Genomic DNA, 13,287 nt, shown 5'->3' on the forward strand with positions numbered 1-13,287 from the left:
ACACTTTGACTAAGACATAATGCAGCTTCTTTCTGGCATTAACTCTCCTAATATTAAAAATGGGATCTGTAGTTAGAAACATTAACATGATGCCCTTATCGCAATCCGGAAACTCATGAGCAAGTACAGTAGCTAATTATATAGAGAAAAGAGCAGGGACAGACATCTCACCTTGTTTGAGACCATTGTCAACTGGGACTTCATCAGACATCTTTTCGTGAAACGAGACTCGAACTTTCATGTCGCCGTGCAGTTCCTTGAATATTCTAACAAAGTTAAGAGTACACCCTACTTTCTCTAAGATAAACCAGAGAGCATCCCTGTTGACGGTGTCAAATGCTTTAGTCAGATCCACCAACACTTGATACAGGCGTATCTGTTGTTTAATGGATTCCTCCTGGAACAGGAGCACATTCTCAGATTCTTCTGGAACAGGAGCACCTTCTCGGATTTCCTCAACAAAACCAAGGATAGCATTAGCAATATTAAGACCTCTAATCTTAAGAGGTTCCACCTGCACACCATCCAAACCTGGTGTCTTGCCTCCGGTGACTTGTGCGATAGCCAACTACACCGCAACCAGAATAGGCAAACGGCCCATTTTGAATAAGATATCACATTGTGGAAGGCTATCAACATCTAATGCTGAGTGATTGTCAAATACACCAGTAAAGTGTTCTTCCCATCTTTTGAAGATATTTGCCGGATCCTTAATGACAACAGAATCATCTTTCGACATCAGGAGAGGTATTTAGGAGGAATGAGGACCAAATATTTGGCGCATGAATCCACGAAATTCCTTTTAATTATTTGTGTAAAAGCCTTCATGATCTGTTTCGTTATATTTATCGACCATAGGTTTTCATTTTTATTAGCTCACGTTGCAATGTAGCTTTGACCTCTTTGTATTGTCACAAAGTTGTATGATCAGAATAAGCTTCCTGAAGTAAAGACTCATAAATTGTCTGTTTATTCATCAACAACTGATTAATTTCAAGATTGGTGTCGTCAAACCAGTCCTTGTTCTTATCCCTCTTGACGCCAAGATCTTCATCACCAGCAAAATAAATGTGAGTCTTGAAATTCACCCCTGTACCATCAAATGCAAGATTATCAATCTTTTCCGCTATATTCTTTTGAACTTCTGGCAGATTTAACTTGGCGACACCAATGCCGCTAAGAATCTTAAGGTCACTATGACAAACTTTCTTAGGGATTCGTAGATTAAGCTTTCCCCCCTACCAACTTGAGATCATTGTCACATTCAGCACTGCTCATGACACCGACAGTGTATGCATCTCAAAGATCGCGTTTTGAAGTTATGATGAAGTCAATTAGGTGGCCATGTTTTCAGCGTGGATTTATCCAAGTAGCTTTGAGCTTCAGTTTACTGCGAATAAGTATTACAGATAGCAAGATTAAATCTGAACACAGCTCTAGTAGGTTAATGCCATAAGCATTAATGGTACCGATACCATAGCGGGCAGGAGCACTCCCCGTCTCATAGTTTTTCCCAACACGGGAATTGAAATCACCAAGCATGAGAAGTGTTTCGTTGATTGGTGTAGATGCAGTAACGGAGTGCAGAGACTTGTAGAAACACAAGATGTCATCTTCATTCGATTGAAGGGTTGGTGCATAGACCGAAAGCATAGTGATGAATCTCTTGTGTGAGAGACGAACACTACGTTTCATGATACTGTCACAGATAATGGAAGAAAAATCCATAGTATCACACAAAGATGTTTTAATCGCAAAACCGACTCTACAATTTTACCGATAACCTCAAACCCAGAAGAGTGTAGCCTGGTGATACATCTGTCATTTGATTCTCTCCCGAGAGAGGGGTTTCTGATAGAGCAGCGATATCTTTATCAAGTCTCCGCAGCTCTGGAGTGACAAGCACTGCCCTGCACTCTGGACGATTGGCTGACCATTTATAAAGCATATATATATATATATATATATATATATATATATATATATATATATATATATATATATATATAACACGGAACTTACATAATTGTCGATGCAATAATTTATTTCAACCTTATGGTATTTTCAAGCATCTAAACTAGACAATTACGTTTTTGATACTGAGTATCAAAAATGTAATTGTCTAGTTTAAATGCTTGAAAATACCATAAGGTTGAAATAAATTATTGCATCGACAATTATCTAATTTTCGTGTTATATTTTTATGTTATTGCTCTGTTTACCACATTGAGCTCTCATACCCGGATTTCCCCCTGGAATTATTCCATTATAACACTATATATATATATTTATATATATATATATATATATATGTGTGTGTGTGTGTGTGTGTAAAGGAATGAGTAATGTTACAGAATAGCCATGCAAAAGCAGTAAATTATCTGTTTATCTGTTTACCTATCTGTTACCTAATGCTCTGTGTATCTATCTATGTGTGCTTGATATATATATATATATATATATATATATATATATATATATATATATGGCCGTTGATAAAGTTTACGAAGGTAATCAAAATGGCAAACTTAAAATATATTACAAATATTAAAGAGTTAATATTTACAAGTAAAGTAATCTCAACCAGATGTAAAAGCTCAATAAAACCGGAAAAGGAAATAGAGCTTATAATATGAACAAATGATTAATAAAACATGTTAAAAACATATTGAAAAAGAGTTAAACACATATTTAATTTCCAAAAAGAAGCGCAAGATAAGTGGATAGTCTTTAATCCGCGGAGTTTCGAAGAAATACTCTCTTTCTCATCAGAGAGCAGGAATTAGCAAAATGCGGGACCGAATTTTGCATGTAATAGTAGTTAATGAAATACAAAGTAAGTCACAGATCTTACTTGGTTAAAAAAAGGGTGAGGTAAGGGGAATAGGAGGTAAAAGAAAAAATGCTAAAAAGATTTCACATGAATGGACAATCCGTTTTTATATACGCATCATCTATTGAGGTTTTAGTTAGCCAATCAGCTTTCTAGTATCCAAGCTGATTGGCTAAATGAAATCTCAATAGAAGATGCGTATATAAAAACGACAAACAAACACAAAATTCTTGCATAAGCCTGAAGAATCCTAAAGTTGATGGAACACGGAATATTCAGTGTAGCTTAATCGCCATATATATTTTATAACTTACTCTCTCTCTCTCTCTCTCTCTCTCTATATATATATATATATATATATATATATATATATATAAAAATATATATATACATATATATATTATATACGTATACGTTAATTAAAAATCAGTTTATAGACTGTTATATCGACGTAAACTCCATTATACACAATATCAACAGAAGTTGTCAGCGCATGAACTTCAATACAGCATAGTAATACATATTAGTACTATACGTAGGTCTCCAAAATTCACTAAAACCTGTTATAATAAAAACTATGCATTGCTCGGTGAGAAAGTGCATTTTCCGTTAGGACCAGAAGATGGCTTGAAAATTTTGGTGTAAAAGTCTGCTATTTTATTCAAACCTCGGTTTCGAATAAAATGGAGATGACTGAATGTTTACAAGTAGAAGATGTATGATTAGACGTATATTAAATGATGTAATCACGTACATATTTAGAATGTATTCGGCTTTTTACTATTCCGCATGGTATAATATTTTGTACGCAATTCCATTCATAAGATTAATGCTAATACTACTAACATTACTACTACAACTATTACTACTAATATATATCTATACACAACTAGAGAAAGTGGAATAAGCTCAAAGCAAGTAAAATCTGTGAAGTCTTCATTAACAAATGAAGAATCCTTCTTGTGCATACAAAATATAATTTGTTGAGACTCTCACTCTCTCGACTACTCAACTACAAAATGTCTCAATCACCCTCTCTCCCTCTCTCTCTCTCTCTCTCTCTCTCTCTCTCTCTCTCTCTCTCTCTCTCTCTGGACACACACATTATATATTGATATATAGGAAAATTCCTTTTTAATGTAACATGTATATAAGCAAACCGCACGAACATCCATGCATATACCTTTAAACCAACGCATCAGTTGTCCCTTCTGTGGTAACCTTCACTTTGTCAAACCGGTAGTGCTTCCCGTTTCCCCTTTCGTTCTCTCTCTTTGCGTTCTCTTTCCACTCGAGAAACGGAGCTGACAGCACGTGTTTCCCTTCAATTCAAACCTCAATGTGAGTGGCATGCAAATTACATCCACGCCTCGACAGGGTGTTTACCTTTTCTCTAGACAGATATGAAATCCGTGTAAATAAACTCCTATACACAGAATTCACTTCCAGCGTATGCTTCGACGCACTCTATCATACATTCATGCACGCATATACGTAACAAACAATTATCTACATGCATGCTAGTCATAAACACAAAAACACTGTGTAACATTCGTAATCTTTCTGCATAAATAAATATTCCTTGTACATATGTAAATATATGATCTTGTTTGAGCGTGCTTTTTTCGATGTCTTAAATTCATTCATGAGACGTGCCATTATTGTTGATTGTTTTCTTTATTACGCTGTCCTAGTAATGACGACCTCCAACTATACCGCTTATCGGACACAAAGTGTATTCACGTAACTGGTTCATATACGAAGCCTACATAAAATTATAAACTTCCAATGAACTTGTAACGGATTTGCAGCCCAAAATCCGGTTTATGACTTTCGATTGCGCATGCGTACATAAAAAAATAATAAACGCGACATTAAAACGTATTATTTTACTGTGTACGTTTTCAGTATCCCTATTGTTTTTTTTTCGCGTTTATATTATTAAAATAAACAATTGTAAATATTTTCTGCCTTTTTGTTACATCGAATGTTCGTATTATATTTAAGTTATTTCAACGCAATACTCGAACATATTAATCTACTTTAACCCGTTGGCAAGCATGAAAACATTTTACAACGGCAATTTACCAACCGCCTTCCTTCTTTTTAAAAAAATTATCCTCTATTTTTAATACACCTTTCTTAAAAAAACATTCAGATATGTTCTTCTACACTATCAACATGTATAAATAACCCGAAAAACAGTTATTTTTTTAATTTCCGTTACAAGCAAATAATTAATGCGACAATAAAACGTATTGGTTTACTGTTTCCGTTTTCAGAGTCCATGATTGTATTTGTTCGTGTTTAAATTAAAAGGTATATGAAATGTGAATGTTTCTTTATTTGTATTATCGCATCTAATCAGTGCACATTTGTCTAAAAGTATGCCAAACCACTTATAATTCAATGGCTTTAAATCTTTGTTTTTAATACACATCAATATTCTTTTTACATTTTTAGATACTTTAATAGAAATTATAATTCTTTTTATTATATATGGGATACAATATATAGGATACGGTATATTGTAGTCATTTGAAAAGTTTAAAATGTGACTCCATCAGGAATCGAAACCAAAACGTTTAGCGTACGATTTCATTTTTTCTTTGACGTTTATGCCATGAGCTATTAGGACATCTGTGCTCGTAGATTAGAAATTTAAATAAGAACCAATAACTATTATCTTGCGCATGCATATTCTTAAGGCCTTTGTTTGACCTTTACTTGGCAAATACAATTAACAAGTACAAAATATAATCGAAAGGTAATATTTTGCTACATAGTCTAATACAAATACTAAAATCATATTTAAAGACGTAAGTTTTAATTTGCACATTAATTTCCGTACCTCTTTTTTGCCCTTTTTTTCGAATGTTTCTTTTCTGCAACATGTTTTGCTGATTTCTTTCCACGTCAAAATTATTATAGGTGTTTTCTCATACTATAATACCAAAAATGATATATTTGAAAACGAGACCACTTAAAAAGCAGGTCTTATATGTTTTTGTCCACGATTTTCATATTAGTCTTTATTTTCATATTAGTCTTTATTTTTCATATTAGTCTTTTTAAGCGGATACATACTATACACAAAGTAGCAAGTTTTTTTAATGCATACATACGTACACACACAGATACACACACACACATATATGTTAGTATATAGGACACATTTGATACTTTTATTATAAGACAAGCTAATTTTTAGTGCTAATAATTCTATTATAGAACAATTTAATTGGTAGTGCTAAGCATACGGTAGATGTATTAGAGTCGTTGTCGAGGAATATTGAAATCGGCTGTCTCTCGTTGTCAGAGTGTTCACCACTTTCACAGGTTATAATGAGCTAGTGCAATTTATATGTGCATTCTAACAGATGCTGTAAAATATAAGTTTAATATTAATAACACCCCAGGGTTAATAATCAAACTAATTGTTGTTAAGTAGAATAGCTAAGATTACTACGACACCAAAGTAAAATAAAGCTAAGAGATATAGCAAACGATGCTCCGGTTAAACACCTAACCTTACGAGAACAACTGTTTTTGATAAGAAAATTGCGGGTACCTTTCAAGGATGGGAAAATGCTACATGCAAATGTATCAATTATTTTTTTCTTTATATTACATGCGAAATATCGCCTCAGCCGATACATTACCAACCTTCTATGTATTTCTCGTTTATTTCTCAAATAAAAGTTATTTCGTAAATAAACAAGACAAAAAAAACAAACATGGGGAAAACAGAAACAATAATTCTTTAAAATACATCTTATTTCTTTCGCATATATTTCTTCTCCAAATTAATGGTTCTGTTATGATTATACCCCTAGGATGAAATCAACTTATTTGCAATTCGTTCGTAAAGCATTAATCTATTTATGTTATTTTTATATGTCCGCAGGTAATTATTGCGCTGATAATATATTGGCTTAGGCAGATCTACATATGGTAAATTCTGTAGGCGTAACCACAAATCAGAATTAAGATTATATCAGCAGATTTTATCTTTATCTATTAGAATTTATTTTCATTCATCCGAACATTCCGATATTCAGTTTAACTTTTCGTATATAAATATATATTCCATTGCTACTCAAATATAAATATATCTTATATATTTATTCAAAGCTTAAAACCTGTAAACGAAATTGCAAATTACTTGTAAATGATCATTTGCCTCCAAAGTACCGTTTTCCTAGACTAATGAAATATTTAGCAAGTAATTTGTTTGATTATAATCGATTGTAAACATACTTGTATCCAATCATATTTATAATGAAAAAATGTAGATGTACAAATACGCAGAAATATATGACTACAATAAAGAAAAAAAATATTGACGAATTCCATCATTATTATTAATGTCTATAATAATAATAATAATGTACTACTACTACTACTACTACTACTAATAATAATAATAATAATACTAATAGCAGTAGTAGCAGATTTAGCAGTAGTTTTAGTAGTAGTCATTCTATATGTTGATTTATAATCAAGTCTTCAAGCATTCTGTACTTCTTTTTATTCGGTTTGTTTTCCCATTTTCACATGATTTAATCGATATGGTTATGTTACAGTTTTTTTGGCATTTTATGACTATCATAAACGGCTGTTTATACTAACGCCATGCCCAGCCAATTCTTAGCACGGATATACCAGTAATTTGCGAATATTTTCGGAGAAAGGTTTTTAAAATATTTTTTAAGTATTCTGTCGAACAATAAATTTCCTTGTAAGTTTTAATTTAAGGATTTGATTTCTCTCCTTTATGTATCCATATCAATATCTGTATTTATCTATGTATCTATCAATGTATATAGCAAATTATATATATATATATATATTTATATATATATATATATATATATACATATATATATGCATATATATATGAATAAATATATATATATATATATATATATATATATATATATGTTCGGTGGTTAATATCCTCAAGATGTCCTCTGCAATAGGGACGAAACGTTGATCATTTCATAAATTCGTTCGTTTTTTGTTTTTTCAAAACATCATAACGTCAACCATCGCTGGTATTTTTATTTTATTTGTGTGCATATATATATATATATATATATATATCATACGTTTGACACGTTACGGTTAAAATAAAGTTGCTAACACTTTGCATAGCTATTTTCACTAAAAATAAATAACATTAATTAGTGTTGCGTGCTTTGATTAGTTTATGTTTTTCATTTGCCTTTATTTGAATGACTATGCAAAAATAGTTAACAATAAAATTATAAGGAAAGAATATTATTCGTGGGAACCAATGATAAGCCACGATATTTATCTTCAACGCAACGACAACGGACAACTTTTTTTTAATTATTCTTGTGTTTCTTTTTTAATTCATATTAAATAAAGTAATATGCAAAAATACACCATGATATATTTTTTACAATATCGGTAATGAAATTTTTTAAAAAGCATTCATTATCGAAAGTCGTATTGCTCGACATATCTTGATTGCTTTTTGCTTTGACTACTTTGCTTTACGCCATTTCTTAGGAAATCGGCCTTCTTTCTCAGTGTTGTTTGCTGGAGAGATAAGAATGATCATTCAGTGAAAAAATAAATTTAATGCGTTGCTGAGGACTATTTCCTTCGTAATTATTCACGATAAAAATAATAATCGAATTTTACCATATCGATGCGATGTTTTACTAGTCTAACTTCCTTTCAGTATATTAAATTATTTTCTAAAAATGTATTATTTTAATTGCGTCTGATATAGTACACATACACGCAAAATATATACATATACGGTTAATATCCACGTTTTACGGATTAATTGATAAGTTTAAGGATATTTTAATTTGAAGTGGATTCTTAACATGGCTCATTATACAGCTATAAGCTGAATCTCAAAAATACAAAAAAAAAGATAGATATGCATTCGTACAATTTGATATTGTTAATTGTCACCCATCCATCACAAAAAGGGTTGTTCACTGACGCAATGGGATTTATCTCTCTCCTCACCGATATCTTCAAGGAGGAAACCGAAATTATTTATAAATGCAGGAACACAGTCTTAAATAGATGGAATGATCAATGGATTAAGAATCAAGCGAGACCCTTTTATGCTCCGATGAGATTCTTGACTCTGCAGAAATTACAGACTAAGTGGGACTATACATCCTATATCACATTACTAATGACATTTAGGTTTAAACGCCTGTATAGAGATGATATTCTTCTTTTCGTAGAAAATTCTGACGGCCCTAAATGTGATAGGATCAAAAAATTATCATAAGAGAGATGAGGAGAATTAACCATAAAGTTGAAATTATCACAGACATTAAAATAGTCCACTTCCTACATGTTACACTAAATCTCAACAAAGGAACTTATGTACCCTATAGGAAAGAGGCTATTCACTCTTTATAAATACAGCCCCTTTCCAATTATCCTAAAGCTATCATTAAACATGCCCCCAGATCTATTAGTAGAAGAATTAGTTCAGACTCCCAATCCAAAAAAAATTTCGACGAACACAAAGATTTTTACAACAAAATCCTGGCAAGCAGTTGGTATAAGGAACCCAGGTTAGAATATATAGCACCTTCAAGTAAAACACCCACATCTACAAAATCCCGTAATAGAAAAATAATTTTGTTCACCCTCCCGTTCAACTAAATGGTCAAAAGTAACTTGAGAACATCCATTAATCTCATTAAGCTACATCCCACCAGCAACATGCTCCACAAAATATTTAGCAAAAAACAGTTGCGGCAATAATTTAGAAAAAATAATAAAAACCATAATAACAAACATTTTAAGCAACAACACAGACTATACTCTGTGTAATAGAATAATAAAAAGCATGAACTGTATGAATAAATCCGATTCCACCTTTAAGACAATAACCTCACAACGTCTTTAATTTTTCAAGCAAATATTAGAGCCAAGGATGGCCCCACAACTTTTAAATTCTACATCAGTCACACTAGCATACATCTAAACAGAGATACACCGAGCACAAAAGTTCTTTCCTTAATCCAAATCATAGAGAAAAAACACCATTAGCTAAAGGCTACAACGATCTTACAAGAAAAAAAAACAACACCAATTGTTGACGGGCATATCCTAAACAAAGTACAAACTTGCCAGTTTCTGAATTCACCTTTTGTTCTTTGCTTAAATGAAAAACCATTTAGCATAAAATGTAAAGATAGGGATAAACTCATAATTAAAAACAGGAAACCTTAATAAATTTAAGGCATTACAAATCGCATCCATTTTCTCCTTTGCTAATTACTCCCCCATAATCCCAATTAAATTTGACTCTAACACGACCCACATGCATTATTCGACGGATAACACCTACTCCTCCAAATGTCCTCGAGTTTAACATTCACTAAATCAAAAACCACACCCTTCCTGGTAAAAATCACGCACGTAAAATAACCACACGTAACACTTACAAAAATGTTTCAACATACTTTAAATACTTAATAATACCATTAAATCCATCCACTACAGGATTAATATTTGGCATATGCATATATGCCTCATCTTTGATAGATTTTCCCACCAAACCTCGTAAAAATATTCCATTTATTTGTCCACGACACCGTATGATATAGACGTTGAAAATAAATCCTGAAAATACCTTTATGCATCTACTCGGGTGATTATGCACCATATCAGTATATGGCTACGTGTGCATACATAGTCTTCTACGCGCACAAAATCCATGGGTATTAATATTCACAAATAGTTTATATACCCTTCATAAAGTTATATCATTGCTAATTAGTAGAAAATCGAATCCTCAATCACCCTTCGCTTTTTAAATAGTCATTATCATCATAAAGATTGGCCATTGGATTTCATAATTGACCATCATAAATATAGTAATGGCACACATTCTGAGTTTGCAATTTCTATTATTATGAAAAGTGTTAATAACAAGTTTATAAATATACCAATTAATAAACCAAGATAAAATTATCAAATGAAATAGTAATAAATATTAGGGGTCGTCTAAGAAACTGATTTTGGTAAAGTGAGAGAAACAAAACTACTACTATTAAACAAATTATGGACGACCTCTTTCCGCTTCCCTTTTTCGTCTCTCTTCTCTCTTCATTTCCTTTTCCCCTATCTCCCTCAACTTCGTCTCCCCTCATTTATATTCTTTCTTACGCCTTCTATTCCCCTTCCCTCCCATTCCAAGTTTTGTAGAAGCCCAAGAAATGGTCAATACATCCGGGTAAATCCTAACATTTTTGCAGAAAGTGATAATAAAATAATTAAAGATACACTTACTCTCACAAGTTTCAGACTTGCAGCGGGCATGAAAATGAATGAATAAATACAAAAACAATTAAGTAAATAAACAAATAGAAATAAAAAAAAATCCGCACCCAATCAACGCTGCCCTCCATTCAGCTGCACTTCGCTCCGATTTACAAAAAAACTTTTTGTGAAAGGTAGTGTTCGTTTTTCATTAAGAATTCCGCTTTTGAATATAAGTGTTGTTGCCTGAGGAGGTCCCTTCTTGCTAAAACCCAGGAGACCGAAACATGCTCATAATTGGATAGCAACAGATTACTGCTTATGTAAAGACAAATTGAATATATACACACATACACACACACACACATATATATGTGTGTGTGTATATGTGTGTGTGTATGTGTGTGTGTGTAAGTGTGTCAGATTTTTGGGAATTTTTTACACCCTTAACACAAAACTTCGAATAAAATATACAAAACTCGTAATTTCTCTGTTTAAATTAGTGTGTTTTATTTCTTTATGGAATATACTTCCAAAATAAACTATTACATTTTTTTTTAAATAATAAAAATACTATTTTAAATTTAAATGAAAACAGTATTTACAAAGTGTATTTGACCACTCATGCAGCCATGTTTTCTACTTAATTACGTGAATTAAATTTTACGAGTTAATTTTTTTTTCAATTTTAAAATTTTTCTATTGCTTCATTTTTTACAATATTTCAGGTTTGAAATTTTACGTTCTTTCCAATAAACCGAATATAATATTCTTGACAAACGATTTATTCTCAATTCACCCCGTCATTTTTAAATATCTATTAAAATCAAAATAATTAATGTTCCCACCTGAGATTTATATATCACAAATTTAAGATAACATATCAATAAATTAAATAGTTGGATTTAAAACAAAAAATAATAGTTTTGTGCAAATTTACCTGTAAGGTTCAAAGTTAAAACCTTATTTTTAAAAGTCACATTGATTTTTTTTCTGCTTCATTCAATGTTTGTTTTTAGATTAAAAAAATTACACCATAAAAAAGATATAAAATATATTAAACCAAATCTTCATGTATTAATTAAAGAGATTAAAAAATGGAAAATTGTTCGAGTAGATTTTGTTTAAACGGCAAAAACTGATAAGTGAAATGTGATCATTTTTCATGTACGATGGCCCGTTTTTCACGCACAAGCACGACGGCTCACGCGCATATTTGGTTTTTACGTTTTTAAATAATTACTTATGACCGTTTTAGGCATCCATATTTGACAACTGCAAGAAAGCAAGGAACACTGATTCGTTAATACCGGGTTATTGCTTACAGAATAGCGATTTTTCGATGGGTTACTTAAAAAACTATTTTATTGAAAAAATACATGGAATATAAAATGTAAATATAGACACATTCTTATGAATTAAGAATAGAATATTGATTTGTATTTTTTATAGAAAAGTGATTTTTTTAAAATTGATATATATTTAATATTTAGATGAGGCCAAACTTCGTTGAATTTCGTGAAACCTATTTTAGAGAAAACTGATTTTTCAAAAATATTGTATATTTTTCGATTAAACCTTTTATTATTTTAAAATTTTGTCTTTTCTCCTTTTATTGAAAACATAGGGTTTAAATTACAGTATTCATGTTGTTATAAGCTTCGAAAGATAGCGAGTCTAATTAATCACTCCTTTTTAATGCGACTGTTGACATTCCTAATTACGTGTGTGTGTATGTGTGTGTGAGTGCGTGTTCGGGTGCGTGCGTGTGTCCATTTTAAGATAAGTATTATTTCCAGATGGGCATTTGCCCCTTTTTTCTGAGATGTATTATTATTAGTGATGACTGTTATTCAGATTACTATATCTAAGTTAATATTTTATGTTAACTAAACCAAAACCACCCTTTGGTTAACCTACTAACATTAGTTTTAAAAAATGATGCCTTACAGAACGTACATCCATAAGCATTTAACATGTTCTATATTATAAACATCATAAACCTACCAGATTAGATAGAAATTGCACACATGAGAGCTATTTAATGCTCCGTGGACTTTAAATTTAGTGAAATAAGAGAATCAGCATATTTTATTGTGCAAAATAGTTTTATTGTACAAATATGGATTTTATTCTAAAGATTATCTCGTGACAGTTGCCATGCCAGAAATAAAAGAAAA

Source organism: Euprymna scolopes, chromosome 27, assembly GCF_053919585.1.
Source record: "Euprymna scolopes isolate OS-2025 chromosome 27, ASM5391958v1, whole genome shotgun sequence".
Lineage (NCBI taxonomy): Eukaryota > Metazoa > Mollusca > Cephalopoda > Sepiida > Sepiolidae > Euprymna > Euprymna scolopes.